The 14,081-nt window shown below is 50.2% G+C and overlaps 1 long non-coding RNA gene across 1 annotated transcript; it reads right to left on the bottom strand.

Moving 5' to 3' along the window:
- Positions 1–724: 724 nt before the first annotated feature.
- Positions 725–10,306, bottom strand: LOC113836568. The gene is made up of 3 exons (XR_003486912.2): positions 10,099–10,306; positions 1,866–1,994; positions 725–1,292 (listed from the first exon to the last, which is right to left on the bottom strand). It is a non-coding gene; the product is annotated as an uncharacterized LOC113836568 (long non-coding RNA).
- Positions 10,307–14,081: the final 3,775 nt, after the last annotated feature.

The following is a 14,081-nucleotide window of genomic DNA, read 5'->3' as shown; positions in this document are numbered from 1 at the left end:
AGACCGTGACCTCAGCAGGCTGCCTGTGTTGCTGTCCGGATCTGACTCAGTCCATTCCCTGGGCCTGCTGTTGGGCGGCCATGCCCAAAGTCAGCCCCAGGAGGCCACTAGCTTTCAAGAGCTCCACCCTGACAGAGGCCATTTCCAGCCCTGCTTGCCCACTAGAGGTTTCAACAGGATTCGGGGAAAACTAGGGGGCAAAGGTCACTCTCTGGCCACTTGCTCTACCACCTTGGACCTTTCTCTCTCCAACTGAAAGATTTGTCTACAGGAAGATTTCAGCCTGGGGTAAATGTGGTTTTGGACAGGCACCCTCTTCTCAGAGTCCCAGATACAACAGGCACCCCACAGCAGGCTGGGGCATAGGCATCCCCGAAAGGCAAAGGAAGCAGTTTCTCCACAATGGCTATTCCTGAAGTCACCCCAGAATCTTCTTCCTTAGATAAAAATGAAGCCAACTCTTTTAGAGTGGTCTAGAGCCGGGTCTAGATGTCTGGAGGATTCTGATTGTGGAGGGCACATTCAGGAAAAAGAGAGCATTGACTGCGGCTGACATTAGCACTCATGCCTTACTTAGCCAAAGGACTCTAACTCAGTGTGCCTCAGAGGGTTCTTCCTAGCTAACCTGCCCCCAATCTAGTAGCCAGCCTCCTGCATTACCCAGAGGCCATGTACCCTGCCCGCCTCTGGAACCCCCACATCTCCTCACTTATCCCACTCCAGGCTGAGCCCTCCTTCTTTTTAATTTTGCCATTGAATTTATTGATTTATTTGCTTGAGGAGGGCTAGGCCACACATGTGCCATGGGATGCATGTGGCCCAGTCAAAGGACAATTGACAGGAGTCAATTTTCTCCTTCCACTATATGGACCTCAAGGATCAAACTCAGGACGTCAGGCTTGGTGGCAAGCACCTTTACCCACTGAGCCATCTCACCAACCCGAAGTCACCTTTCTGTAGATCATGCCCCAAGGTCTTTGCACCGGCCATTCCTTCCAAGTGGAGTGATCTTCCCAACATTTACCCTTATTTTGCCACTCAAAACTTAGGTGATTTCCCATGACTTTGACCCATGACCCATTTGAGGTGGTGTCCCTGGGTCTCTGGGGCTGACATCTCTCTGTGTCTAGTTTCACTCTTCCCTTCAGCTCTTCTCATACTTGCAATGAGGTTCTGGTTCCTCGATTGTCATCTGGCCCCTCTTCTGCTTGGTGAGATCCTGGATCCTTGGTGCCTAGCATGGGGTTGGTCTAACCAGTGCTCCAAAGACATCTGCTAAGTTAAGGTGCATCCTGGGGAGCAACACACACATAACCCTTAGACTGGCAGAATTGGTACAGAGAAAATCCCCAGAGACAGCTTTACTGGAATTGAGGGAGGAGAGCCAGATGGGGTTGTGGAACTGGCATGCCCTGCCACCACCTCAGAACACAAGTCTGGGTATGATAGGCAGATAAGACAGGTCCCCCCCCCCACACACACACACCATCTACAATTCTCTAAATGCCCACAATCCAGATGGGACAGGAAAGTGTGCTCCTCAAGTCTTGGGGCCAGGCACTCCACTGAGCTCTGAGACTAGCTTTCCAATGCATGGGGGTCTTTCTACCTGGCCACTGTGTCAGACCACAGGTTACAACCCCAGGCCCTCATTCTACCTATGGTCCAGTGTGGCTTCCCTATTCTTCCCTGGGGGAGGCAGGACTGAACCTCTCACTCACACAGCCCTCCATCTCATCAACAGCTGGACAACAGGCTTGGGACTCTTCATCTCTTCAGTCCAAGCCACCACCTCGGACCTTCAGAGCAAACCCACCAGAGGGTAGTCAGCAGGGCAGGTGGGGAAAAGGGCCCCATGTTCTTACCCATATCCTCCGCCAGGGACTCCAGGTTGTACCGGCAAGTGCATGGGCTGCAGGCAGCTCCACTCGGGTTGCTCCTGCTTGCTCTTTATTCTGTGACCTTAGAGAACTCAACTTTTTCTCTTTCTCCCTCTATAAAATGGAAATCATGGTGTTTATTTCGGCAGGTTGCTTGAAGACTAACTGGGAAAAGATAATAAGCACTTAGCAAAATTCTGAAAAGCACGTGTCATCTAATAAATGGGAGGCTGGTTTAACCTCTACTCCCTTCCTGCTGTACCCCTTTCCTACACTGATGGAAGCTCGTCTGCCTGGCTCTCAGGGGTTTCCAGTGCTCATCCTGATCTTTCCAATCCTGTCTCCAACTCCTGATTTCTTTACTGTGTCCCCATCGAGCATGTCCTGCTTATCCCTCTGCCACACTCTTGGCCAAGCTGCCCTTCTTGTACCCTTCCCCAGGAAGCCTTCCTGGGCTCGCTTCTATTCAGACTGTTCTTTCTGCCCCAGCCTGGCACAGTAGCTGTGCTGTCAGAGTGGCTGGCTATTTCCATGTCTACAAATGTCACCTCTTCTACCCAGATTGGCATCTGTGGGCACAGAACCCCTCCTGGGCCTCCCTAGAATTTGCTGCAGCAGTAAACATATCTGACTCAGTAAATAATGAAACATCTACTACACTCTAGATCAATACATATGGCAGGGGAGCAGGTGTGGGAAAGGCTCCTGGAGGTATGAGGAACTGGGCTTCCTGGCACCAGAAACTGGACTTGGTACTCCACAAGCCACTCCTTAGTCCCCACCACACTGCTGGGTAGTAGCAGTCCCATTTTACAGATGGGAAGATGGGGGCTCAAAGAGGTGCTCTGACTTGCCCGACATCACATGGCTAGAAGCTGGTAGGGCAAGGTTTGGGGGAAGGCATTCCAGGGGTGCAGCCTGTTCGAAGGCTCCAAGGTGGAGGCCAGGGTGGTGATGTTGAGTAACAATGCACTGACTGATGGTGTGGTGAGGGCATGTCATGGAATGCACTGGTTTGCCCATTTGAAGAAGAAGGAGAAGGCTCTAGAATCTTTTTTTTTTTTTAACAACCTGAAGAAAGGTAGCAAGACTTTCTGAGCTAACTGGTTGTAGCTCCAGAATTTTCTTTGCTCTTTATTTAATTTTTTAATTAGTTAATTACTATTTTGGAGACAGGGTCTCATTATGTTGGCAGGCTGGCCTTGAACTCATTATGTAGCCTAGGCTGGCCTGGAACTTTTAGTCTTCCTGCCTCAGCTTTCTGAGTGCTGGGATGACAGGCATGTATGGCCCAGGCCTTGGAGGCTGAGTGGTGACACTGGTGATCTCGGGGTTCTGGACACACCCCTCTCTGTAAAGCAACTTCATCAGTCACATATCCAAGTGACTTTCACAAAGTCCCCATGTCACAGCCCCTGCAGCTGTCACACAGATGTTAGTCCTGTACATGTAGGGTCTGACCTATGCCTAGCAGTACTCAGTGAGGTGCCAGCCTGGATTCTGCCTTTCTTGGCACCTGACTCAGGACCCTTCCTGCTTCTCAGCCCCACTGGCTAGCCTCCCTGTGGGCAGCTGAACCCAGCTGGAATAACATGGCCCCTTTCCTCCCACGGGCACTGGACTATTTACGGCTCACTAGGGCCTTCACGCCCATGAGCTCACTGGAGCCTCCCTATCCGCCCTGGGAACCCAGAGGGCCACACATCAGATATCCATTTCATCCACTGGGAAACTGAGGCTGGACCCTAGCCAGGGACTGCCTAAAGCCCAACCTCTTGACTTTTCTATTTTCCCAACACCCCTAAGTTAAAGTGGGGAGTCTGGGGCTGGAGCCAGGTGGGTGGAGGGTTTGATCTGCTGAGTTAGCCCATCCCAAGAGCCGCAAGGAGCTGCAGGGGCAGCAAGCCAGGATGGCGGAGGCGGAAGTTTTAGTGTCTCCAGCCACTGGCAGGGCAAGGGCCTGGCAGAAACCCTTTCAGGGTGGACATGGGGACAGTAGGGCCTGCAGTTCAAAGCATACTTGGACTGGTTACCGAGGTGAAGGCAAAGGGGGAAAGGAGGCTCCAGCCTCCAAATTCAACCTTGGCAATGAGACATAGATGGTTGCATGTTGGAAGCAGCAAGAGGAACACCAGATAGACACCAGAGGTACTGGAGGGACACCAGGTAGATGCCAGGGCTACTTCCCATTCACAGATTTCTGAGGCAGAGTTCCTCTGACATGGGGATTGGGATCAATTCAAGCCCTCCCCTGTCATCTCACACAGAACTGGAATTCCTCGGTCCTTCCATGTCCCCTTTAACCCTTCAGACCTTCCAAGAATTTGTCCCCTCCTTCTTAGGTCCCGGTCAGTTACCCTTCAGGATTCTTTTCCCTCCTAGGAGGTTCCAAAGGGCCCTGAGTCCCTCCCAAAAGCCTCTAGGATCCTTGCCCACCCACCCCCCAGTCCAGAAAACTGTATGAATCTTTGTTCTGGGTCCTGAGAGGAGGAGTTCCGAGTCCCCTATAAGACTAAAGTATGCTTGGGGACAAGGACCCTGTCCTCTTCCCATCAAATGTGACAGCCTCCTGACTAGTTCTCTCTGCTTCCACTAGGGCAGGCTCTACCCATAGGGGGCGCCCACACAGTACTGTTGAGGCGCCTGCTGGCTCAGGGCACTATGAATCACCCTAAGGGAGATGGGTCTGGGAACCAGTATGTGGCACCCAACTGCTCCAGCACCCTTCGGTGGCTTGTGACAACCAGGAGGGAGAACTTTCAGACAAAGAGAAAGGCTTCTAATTTAGAGTAGGAGGTGGGCACTAGATAGCAGATATCTAAAAAGGGCATCTTGGCCTTCTAGGCTCAGAGAAGTGCCTTGATGCTCGGAAGACCATGTTGTCCTTGACCCTGAACTTACTGGTCTAGGCTTTTAAGCAAAGCTCCAAGCAAGCAATCCCTACATCTTTCCCCAAGTCTCTAGGAAAGAGTGATGAGTCAGCTGCGGCCATGAACTCACCCTAGACAGTAAAAACAGAAAACAAGCAGGCTCTCCTGAAGGAAGGGAGAGGGGGAGGGAGGGGGACAGGGATTTCCCATGCCTTGCAGAAGGCATCAGCATCCTTTGAAGTCCTCAAGAGTGAGGCAGCGTCCTTATGGCCCCTAGAAACTCAACCACATCAAAGCCACCTGAGGAAGGTGTCACATACAGTCACAGTCACACAGTGACCAACCGAGTCCCTCAAAGGAGTGCACAGTGACACACATGGTTGACTTGAGGCCGTGACACCCAGAGACCCACCAGGCAGTGGCTTCTATATGGTCACACTGAAGCAAGCACATTCAGACTCTCAGACACACGTGCTGAGGTCTCAGGGTCCCACATGGCCACATATATCCATGATAGCTGTCTCCATGCAGTCACACACAGATCACGAGCAACAAACCACAGGTATGCAGCAACCATCCCTGTCTCTGTCTGCCTAGCGCCCATTGGCACTCAGAACCTGTCTCTGGAACTCACACACATGGCAGAGGCAACACTCCTTTCTATACACATGGTTGCACAAACACAGCCACAAGGTCACATGCAGCCACAACTGCATAGCTCCCACACCAGGTACAGAGCCACACCCAAGTCACAGGGAGTCACACACACACACACATTCTGTTACACACCAATCAGACGGCCTCAGCCACACAGGGATCAGCCACACAATCACATACACCATCATGCAGACACACGGGTCCATGAAACCTCTCGCACTCAATTTTGATGGCAGTTGGGCCCTGGGGTGGGAGCCCAAGAGTGTGATTCACACAGTGCTCCACCCCTCCCTCCTCTTTGTGGCCCCTCCCTGGCATCCTCCTTTGTAAGCACTCACTGTGTGGAGTTGGCCAGGCTTTTTGGTGAGACCCCACACATTGCCTCGGAGAGGCCTGAGTTCCACCAATGCCTTCAGCACAGTGTCACTTGCACTGAGCCAGTGAACAAAGTGTTCCAAATAAGGTCCCTATTTCCCACTGCAGGGATATCTGTTTCTACAGGAGCACTTGAGTGACCTTGAGAGAACTTGGTCCAAACACCTACCTGTTTCAGGCTTCATCCTTAAGGACCTGCCTACCTCCCACACTTTAATTTCTTTTGGAGGCTGGAGAGATGGCTCAGCAGTTAAGAACACTGACTGCTCTTCCAGAGTATCCATGTTCGATTCCCAGAACCCACACGAAGGCTCACAACTAGCTGTAACTCCAGTTCTAGAGGATCTTATACCCTCTCTGACCTCTGCAGGCATCGAAGTAGTGCACAGACACATATACAAACAAAACACCAATTTATATAAAAAAAATTTAAATTTTTGAAAAATTAAGAAAACCTCCTTTGGTTTATCAGTGTTTGGGGGGAGGTGCTAAGGTGGGGAGGTTTGCTGATTCTCACATAATTGACACTACTTATGACAGAGGTATGGGAACAGACCCAGGGAAGACTCCCTGTGGACTTGGCCTTCTCTTTGGGGGGAGGGAAATGAGCTTTGAAAGATAGCTGGTTTAGACCAGGTATAGTGGCGCACATCTTTAATTCCAATACTTGGGAGTCAGAGGCAGGTGGATATTTGTGAGTTCAAGGCCAGCCTGCTGTACATAGTGAGTTCAAGGACATCCAGGGCTACTAAGTAAGACCTCATTTGGGGGGGGCGGGAGTAAAAAATACAAACAACAAAAAACAAAAAGACAGACAGTGGTGACACAAGCCTTTAACCCCAGAACTTGGGAAGAAAACAAAGATAGCTTAAAGATACACTATACTAGAGTCCAAACAGCTGGGTTTTCATCCAATTTAGTATGTCACCTTAGGCCAGTCTCCTGAGGGACACTGCTGAAAAGTTTTCCCATCAAGATGTTTATTAATATAATAATATAATAAACTTCCAATGCCACCCCATCTCTCCTGATTCCAGAATTCAAAATCCGCTGGTTCTGGGGACTTCGGGTGTCTTCTAGCTCTAAGGCCCATGGCAGTTGAGGGATGAAGGACATAGCCATGCAAGGATGGGGACCTGGCTTTGAATCACATAAAAAGTTGAACATGGCACACATGCCTGTGATGCCAGCACTGGACAGGTGTGACAGGAATATCCCATGACTCCCTGGCCAGCAGTGGAGCTGAACTGGTGAGCTCCAGGTTCAGTGGACAGAGATTGAGAAAGACACCTGATATTGACCTCTGGCACACACACACATACACACAGAGAGACCATGGTAGTTGAGCAGCCCCACAGGGTGGAGACTGAGGGCTTGTCCACAGGCTGCCAAGGGCCCCTCCCTGCCCTGCTGGGCGCCTGGCACTCAGAGGCCACCACCACCTTCCAGGCTAAGCCACGTCATCTTGCTGGTTTGGAGGCTTGGGCCAGCTTGGAGTTTGTGGTTGAAACAGGTGGTGACCGAGTCAGAACTTTCCAGCCTGACGCTCAGAAGAGGCTGGGTTTCCAGGGTGGGCTGGACTATCTGAGGATTCCTGTCACCTTTACAGGGCTAAAGATGCCAAGGTCCTCCAGGACCCAGGACAGACGACGCCCCAATCCCAGGCCTGGGTGTAGGGTACTTGCCTAGGAGGGGACAGAGCAAAGGCAAGGAAGTTCCCTGAGACCTCAGTGAGGGCTCTGTTTGTTTTTCACTCAGTTTCTTGTGTTGAGTCAATTGCTTCCTGGTTCTACTTAGCTGTTTTCCTGATATTTAGGGGACAGAGTCATACAACATTAGTGGGCACACAGCACATTCCTCTAGCCTGTGATGCAGCCCCCAATCACACACATCATCACAAAAACCATGTTACTGGCTTTCCATGGGCTGGCGCTCTGCTGGGCCCATACTGTTTCATTTCATTTTCTAATAACCTTATGCATAGCATAGCTGTTATTAACTCTATCCTACAGATACGAAAAGTGAAAATTGGAAATACTACGCCACCTTTTCAGGGGTACTTAGCTGATAAACTGGAGAGTTGGGGTTCAAATCTCTTGTGCCTGCTCTAGAGTCCTTCAGCTACCTCTCACAGCCTCCATGGAAACCCCTCTAGACACAGAGACTTACAGATCCTTAACAAGACAGCCTCTGTGTTGAAAGAAGCCAGCCTAAAGCTCAGCTTCTCACTGCAGTAGAGGACACAAGATGCACCAGGAAGACTTAGGCTGAGTCTGGGCTGTTCAGAAAGTATGTTATTAAAAATAACTTTATATGGTACCTGCTTCTCCATTCTATTTGCTGTCTTGCATTCTGGCTTTAAAAGTTGGAGAGGGCCCATCAGAGAATTCAGTAGTATAGGTGCTTGTCACCAAGCCTGACAACCTGAGTTTGATCCCTGGAACCTATATAGTAGGAGAGAACCAACTTCTAAAAATTGTCTTCTAGTGTCCTCACCAGTGGTAGAATGGGGGCCAGTGGCATGGGAGTGCTAGGACACACACACACACACTCAAATAAATAAATAAATAAATAAATAAATAAATAAATAAATAAATGTAAAAACAAGCAAACAAAAAAGATTTAAACCCCCCACAGACATACACACAGATTAGGTGGGGCAGTGGTAATGCACTCCTTTGATCCCGGCACTCGGAAGGCAGAGGCAGGTGGATCTCTGTGAGTTTGAGGTCAGCTTGGTCACAGATTGAGTTCAGGACAGCCAGAGCTGTTACACAGAGAAACCCTGTCTTTAAAAAACAAAACAAAACAACACACGCGCGCACACACACACACACACACACACACACAAAAAAAAAAAAAAAAAAAAAAAAAAACAGTCCTACAGAATTAGTGGGCAGCCCCTCTTGGGTTTGCAGAGAATTCTGACCTCCCACCTCCTTTGTGGGATCAGTTGCTTGTTTCACTCCAAGCCTTGCCTGTTCATTATCCTTGCCTGCTTGCAGGAGTCTGGCTTTGCTCAGGCCACCACCAATTCTCTTGCCTGGCCCAGAGAGACCCATTAGCAGCTGGCCATTGGTGTCTTGTCTGTCTCTCCTCCTTTGTCCACTTAAGAGTCTACCAGAATATTCTGGGAAAACCCAGAGAACTGCTCCCCAGAGTCAAGAGGCTGGGGTTCTAATCCCAGCTCTTTCACTTCGTTGTGCAATGTTGGGCAAGGCCCTAGGCCACTCTGAGCACGGGTTTCCTCATCTGTGAAATGGGGACAGAAATACTTGCCGCACCTGACAGGGTGAGGCTTAGCTGAGATCCTGAGAGTGAAGGCATTCCACATGCCACTCAAGGACCCTCAGAGGACATAGGAGGAACCTAGGGTGACTTTAGGAGTGGCTGGAGAATCAAAGTTGTCTTAAGCATCTCAGGATGCAGAACACTGTGTCAGAAGCTGCCTGTGGAAACGGAGAGCCGGGATAGGCTTAGCTTTGTGCCTGCATGAATTCTACAACCTGGAGTAACACCTCCATCCATCACCAAGTCTTCTGGACTCAAATGACATGATTACATAGCCAGACTCCTGGGCTTTTATTTCTTCATTTTTCTTTGCTTTTAAAACAGAGTCCCGTGTAGCCCAGGCTGGCCTCAAACTAGCTGAAGCTGATTTTGAACTTCTGACCCTCCTGCCTCTACTTCTCAAGTGCTGGGATTAGGAACTTGTGCCACAACACCTGGCCCCCATGTGGTGCGGGGGATCAAAACCAGCCCAGCATTCCATCAAGTGAGCTGAGCTTTATATTCAGCTTTTGTTTCCTACTCCGTAGCAGGGTCCTACTACGGAGCCCAGGCTAGCCTTGAACTTCCATATGGGGTGTGTGTGTGCTCAAACACCATTGTGACCATCCATGCACACCCATGGTATATTAGGTGTCATCGTCTATCACCTTTTTTCCCCCTTTGAGACAGAACCTGAATCTTGCCATTTCAGCCAGGCAGTTCCCGAGAGCTGCTCAACTCTATCCCCCAACAGTTATCAGCATGTCCAGCTTTTGCATAGGTGCTGGAGATTTGAACTCAATTCCTCTTGCATTCACAGCAAGCACTCTTAGCCACTGTGGCATCCCCAGACCCCAAACCCCAGTCCCCAGCCTTGGACCTTTGATCCTCCTGCCTCAAGTCTCCTGGGTGACAGGCATATGCTACCACACCCAGAATGCAAAACCCTTTTAAATCAGTTTGGGTATGGCACCAGGCAGGTTAGGTACAGTAGGTGAGCTGAGGAGGGCGTCTGGATATGTGAACCCCAGACTACAAGCAGTTACCAGGTAATTGACTGAATCTTCACAGTCCTTGGAGGCCCGGCTTGTCATTGTGTCACTTCACAGATGAGGAAACTGAGACCAGTGAAGTTTTACTTGTCCAAGTCACTACAGGGTGGAGGCAGGATTAGAATTCAGACTGACTGGGTCTCCGGGCTGGTGTGCTCCACCTGGCTGCACTGGGGGAAAGGCCAGGATCCAAGATGACAGCCTCCTGAAAGAACAGCAGGAGGGAAAGGCAGCAGCTGGAACCTTTGGCAGAAACCTGTCTCTTGTTTGTCACCCTGTGGCCTCAATGGAACCCCTGACACTGGGATTTCTGATAGAAGAGACAAAGCCATATCCCCGCCACACCTTCCCCCCACACACTCATTTTCATTCATTTATTTAGTCCGTGTTCACAAATCGTTTAGCACGTGTCAGCCCTATACTATGTGCCATGTTCACACCTTGCAGGACTCTATCCGTGTCTTGGTAGAGCAAACCCCACCGAGAGCATGTGACTGGAAGTAAAGCCAAGAGGCAATGGCGGCCCAGCCCTGCACAAAGGGGACTCTGAAAGGATGCTGGAATACAAATATCCCACAAGGGAAGCAAGAAACTGAAGGACAGCTTGATGTGGCAGAACAGATCTGTAATCCCAGCACTTAGGAGATTGAAGCAGGAAGATCATGAGTCTGAGCTCAGCCTGGGATAGATGTGGAACCCTGTTTCAAAGAGCTTAAGGCCAGTGCGGTTCCATTCATGCCAAAGTCACCAGCGGACAGAAGCAGAAATCAGAGGTGAGAAACCTAGAAGGAAAAGCATGGAAAGGTGTGCAAGCCAGGGTGTCTCAGGAGGGAGGGCTGTGATCCAGGAGGGTCCCTCAAGGGATGCCAGGGTGTCTGAGGAGGGAGGGCTGTGATCCAGGAGGGTCCCTCAAGGGATGCCTGGAAAGTTTTGTTTCTTGGCCCACGTACCTAGTTTGTAAGTATTTCTCCATCATGTGTTGTGATTTTTTGAGATAGGGTTTCTTTCTCTGTGTAGCCCTGGCTGTCCTGGAACTCACTCTGTAGACCAGGCTGGCCTCAAACTCAGAGATCTGCCTGCCTCTCCCTCCAGAATACTGGGATTAAAGGCCTATGCCACCACTGCCCAGCATGATGTTGTTATGTCTTAAATTCACTAATTCTGTCTCTCTCTCCCTCTCCCTCTCCCTCTCCCTCTCTCTCTCTCTCTCTCTCTCTCTCTCTCTCTCTCTCTCTCTCACACACACACACACACACACACACACACACACACACACACACACGTGCACACAGCGAGTGACTGAATTCACTGAGTGGAATCTACATCAATCTCCCATGTGTGCTATAGACTCTGTACGTAACAAGTTCATAAGAAGAATACAATGGACAGGTGGTGGTGGCACACACCTTTAATCCCAGCACTTGGGAGGCAGAGTCAGGAGGATCTCTGTGAGTTCGAGGCCAGCCTGGTCTACAGAGTAAGTGCTAGGACAGGCTCCAAAGCTACTCTGACAGAGAAACCCTGTCTCAAAAAACAAAAAACAAACAAAAAGCACACTCCCAGGTGTGATAGCAATCCTCTATAATTCCAGTACTGAGGAAACCAAAGCAGGAGGAATTTAGGGTTCCAAGGCTACACAGTGAGACCTTGCATCCAGAAAGAGAGAAGAGATGAAGGGAGGGAAGGAGAGAGAGGGCAAGCTGGAGCCAGAGTGGGATGTGTGGTCCAACACAAAGTGTGGCCTCTTTTCCAAGGCCAGGACTTACTCCCCAAAGGGCACAGGGACCAAGAGGGTCAAAGTTTTTTCCAGGTTCACTGGCAGACTATCTGCCTAAAGGCACAAGGCTCCAGCACAACACAAATAAAGAAATGAATGGGAAAATTTTTTAAATATACAAAACATAAGAAACACCACTTCTTTTCCATGATTGTTTGGGAAAAATTGAGCCCCAGACTCCAGGACTTACCCCCCCCCACACACACACCTTCTCTCAGCCCAGCAGAAACCAGAGTGGAGCCAAGAACACTGAGTCAGGAGGCCTACACTGGAAAGCCAGAACACAAGTCCAGGTTTCCCTGACAAGACATTTCAACACCTGCCTCGGTGTCTTCCCCCTGTAAATGGAGCTAGAGAAACAATGTACTTCACAAGCTGTTGCAGTGTCAAAGGCTTTAGGGAATACCATGTACACAGCCCATGTTTTAATGTTTATTTTATTTTTTCTTGTTGAGGTATGGGACACAAGCCATATCACACATACGGAGGTCAGAGAACAACTTGAGGGAGCCACTTCTCTCCTTCCACCAAGTGGGGCCTGAGCCATGTTGCTGACCCATGTTGCATACTTTTAAATCCTCAGGCATCTGTCTCCCACCCCAACCACCGGAGTTTTCAGGAGGGACTCAGAACAAATCTGTACTCTCAAAGTCTCACCAGCCCTGGATTCTAGTGTTCCAGCTTGGAGCTTCAGGCCCAAGCTTCAGAGTGATTCCAGGAGCAAGTTTACCAAGTTGGAGGAAGCCAGGCCGGGGAGGTGGCATTCCAGGCGGCATGTCAGCAAGTGAGTCAGGGCTGGGCTGGCCCTTTCTGGGTCCCTGGAGGTGGGGGAGGGCTTGCCTTCCTGGCTCTGGGCCCAGGCTGGGTTGCTCATTTGCATATATCTGCATGTATGTAAGTTTCACCTGCTTACATTGGCAGGGCTGGGAAAGACACCTGTGCAGAAGGCACTGACAAGTCCATGTGGCTGGCTGCCCGCTGGAGCCTCAACCCAGAATCTTGGTTCATGCTTCACAGACCCATCAAACACTTGGAAATCTCTTGGCTTTTTCCCTGGGGTTCCCTGGTTGTCCAAGCCAGGAGCTTCAGTCACTCTGCCTCCCCCACCCCTACTACAGTCACCAAGCCCCCTTGGGAGCTGTCTCTGGGCCACTTTTCTCTTGGCTCCCTTCCTCTCTATTGCCTCTGCCACCATACTCTTGGGAGATTCCCTCCTCACCGAACACCTACATGCCGCAAGCACCTCTTCCTCAATTCTCTGCCACCTGACCCCCTTCCCCAATCCGCCATGGTACCCAATGTGCCCCTGGGAAGCCCCTCTGCTTCAATGCGGGTTCTACCTTCCCACCACTCAAGGCCATCCCAAGCTCTTGGTAGAACACTGAGATCCTTCGAAGCCTCCCTAGCTCCAATCACTTTCTCCACCTGAAGCTGGGTGAACAGAGTCCCTGCAAGTGCTGATTCTGTGCCTCAGTTTCTTCACAGTGAAGCAAGGATAAGAATCGGATTCCCTTACAGGGTGGTGTGGCACATGAATTCCAGTTGTAACAAGTCACTGTTATTAATATTATTTCTTTTCTTGCTGCCTTCATAGAGGACGTTGCTCCCCGGGGGTCTCCTGCTCCCTTTTAGGCCTTCTCAGTCACCCAGCAGTTATGACAGCCAGCTGGCTGAGGATTCCAATTGCAGCTCTTGGAAAGGGTATGTGGCCCTTTTGTGCCTCAGTGTCCTGGTTTGTAAAAAGGGGGATAACAGAGATATCTCTATTAGATATCAACTCTACCTTGTATAGAAATATTGTGATAAAGAGAGGCTTGTGATAAAGCCTTAACATAGCCGGGCGTTGGTGGCACACGCCTTTAATCCCAGCACTCGGGAGGCAGAGGCAGGCGGATCTCTGTGAGTTTGAGGCCAGACTGGTCTCCAGAGCGAGTGCCAGGATAGGCTCCAAAGCTACACAGAGAAAAACCAAAAATAAATAAATAAATAAAGCCTTAACATAGACAATATACGGTGCTGCAATCATTATTGTTATCTAAAACATAGGTCTCAAATTCCCATAGCGTCCCTTCTGCCTCTAAGGCCCTGGGACAGGCTCCCCCTCATCCCTTAATACTGTCGCCAGATAACAGGCCTTCATCTGGATCCTCCAGTGTCCCAGACATTGAGGACCAGGACCCAGCCCTCTAGTTCTTTTTTA

Source organism: Cricetulus griseus, chromosome 7, assembly GCF_003668045.3.
Source record: "Cricetulus griseus strain 17A/GY chromosome 7, alternate assembly CriGri-PICRH-1.0, whole genome shotgun sequence".
Lineage (NCBI taxonomy): Eukaryota > Metazoa > Chordata > Mammalia > Rodentia > Cricetidae > Cricetulus > Cricetulus griseus.
The sequence above is the reverse complement of the archived record's forward strand: the minus strand, read 5'-3'. Positions and strand labels throughout refer to the sequence as shown.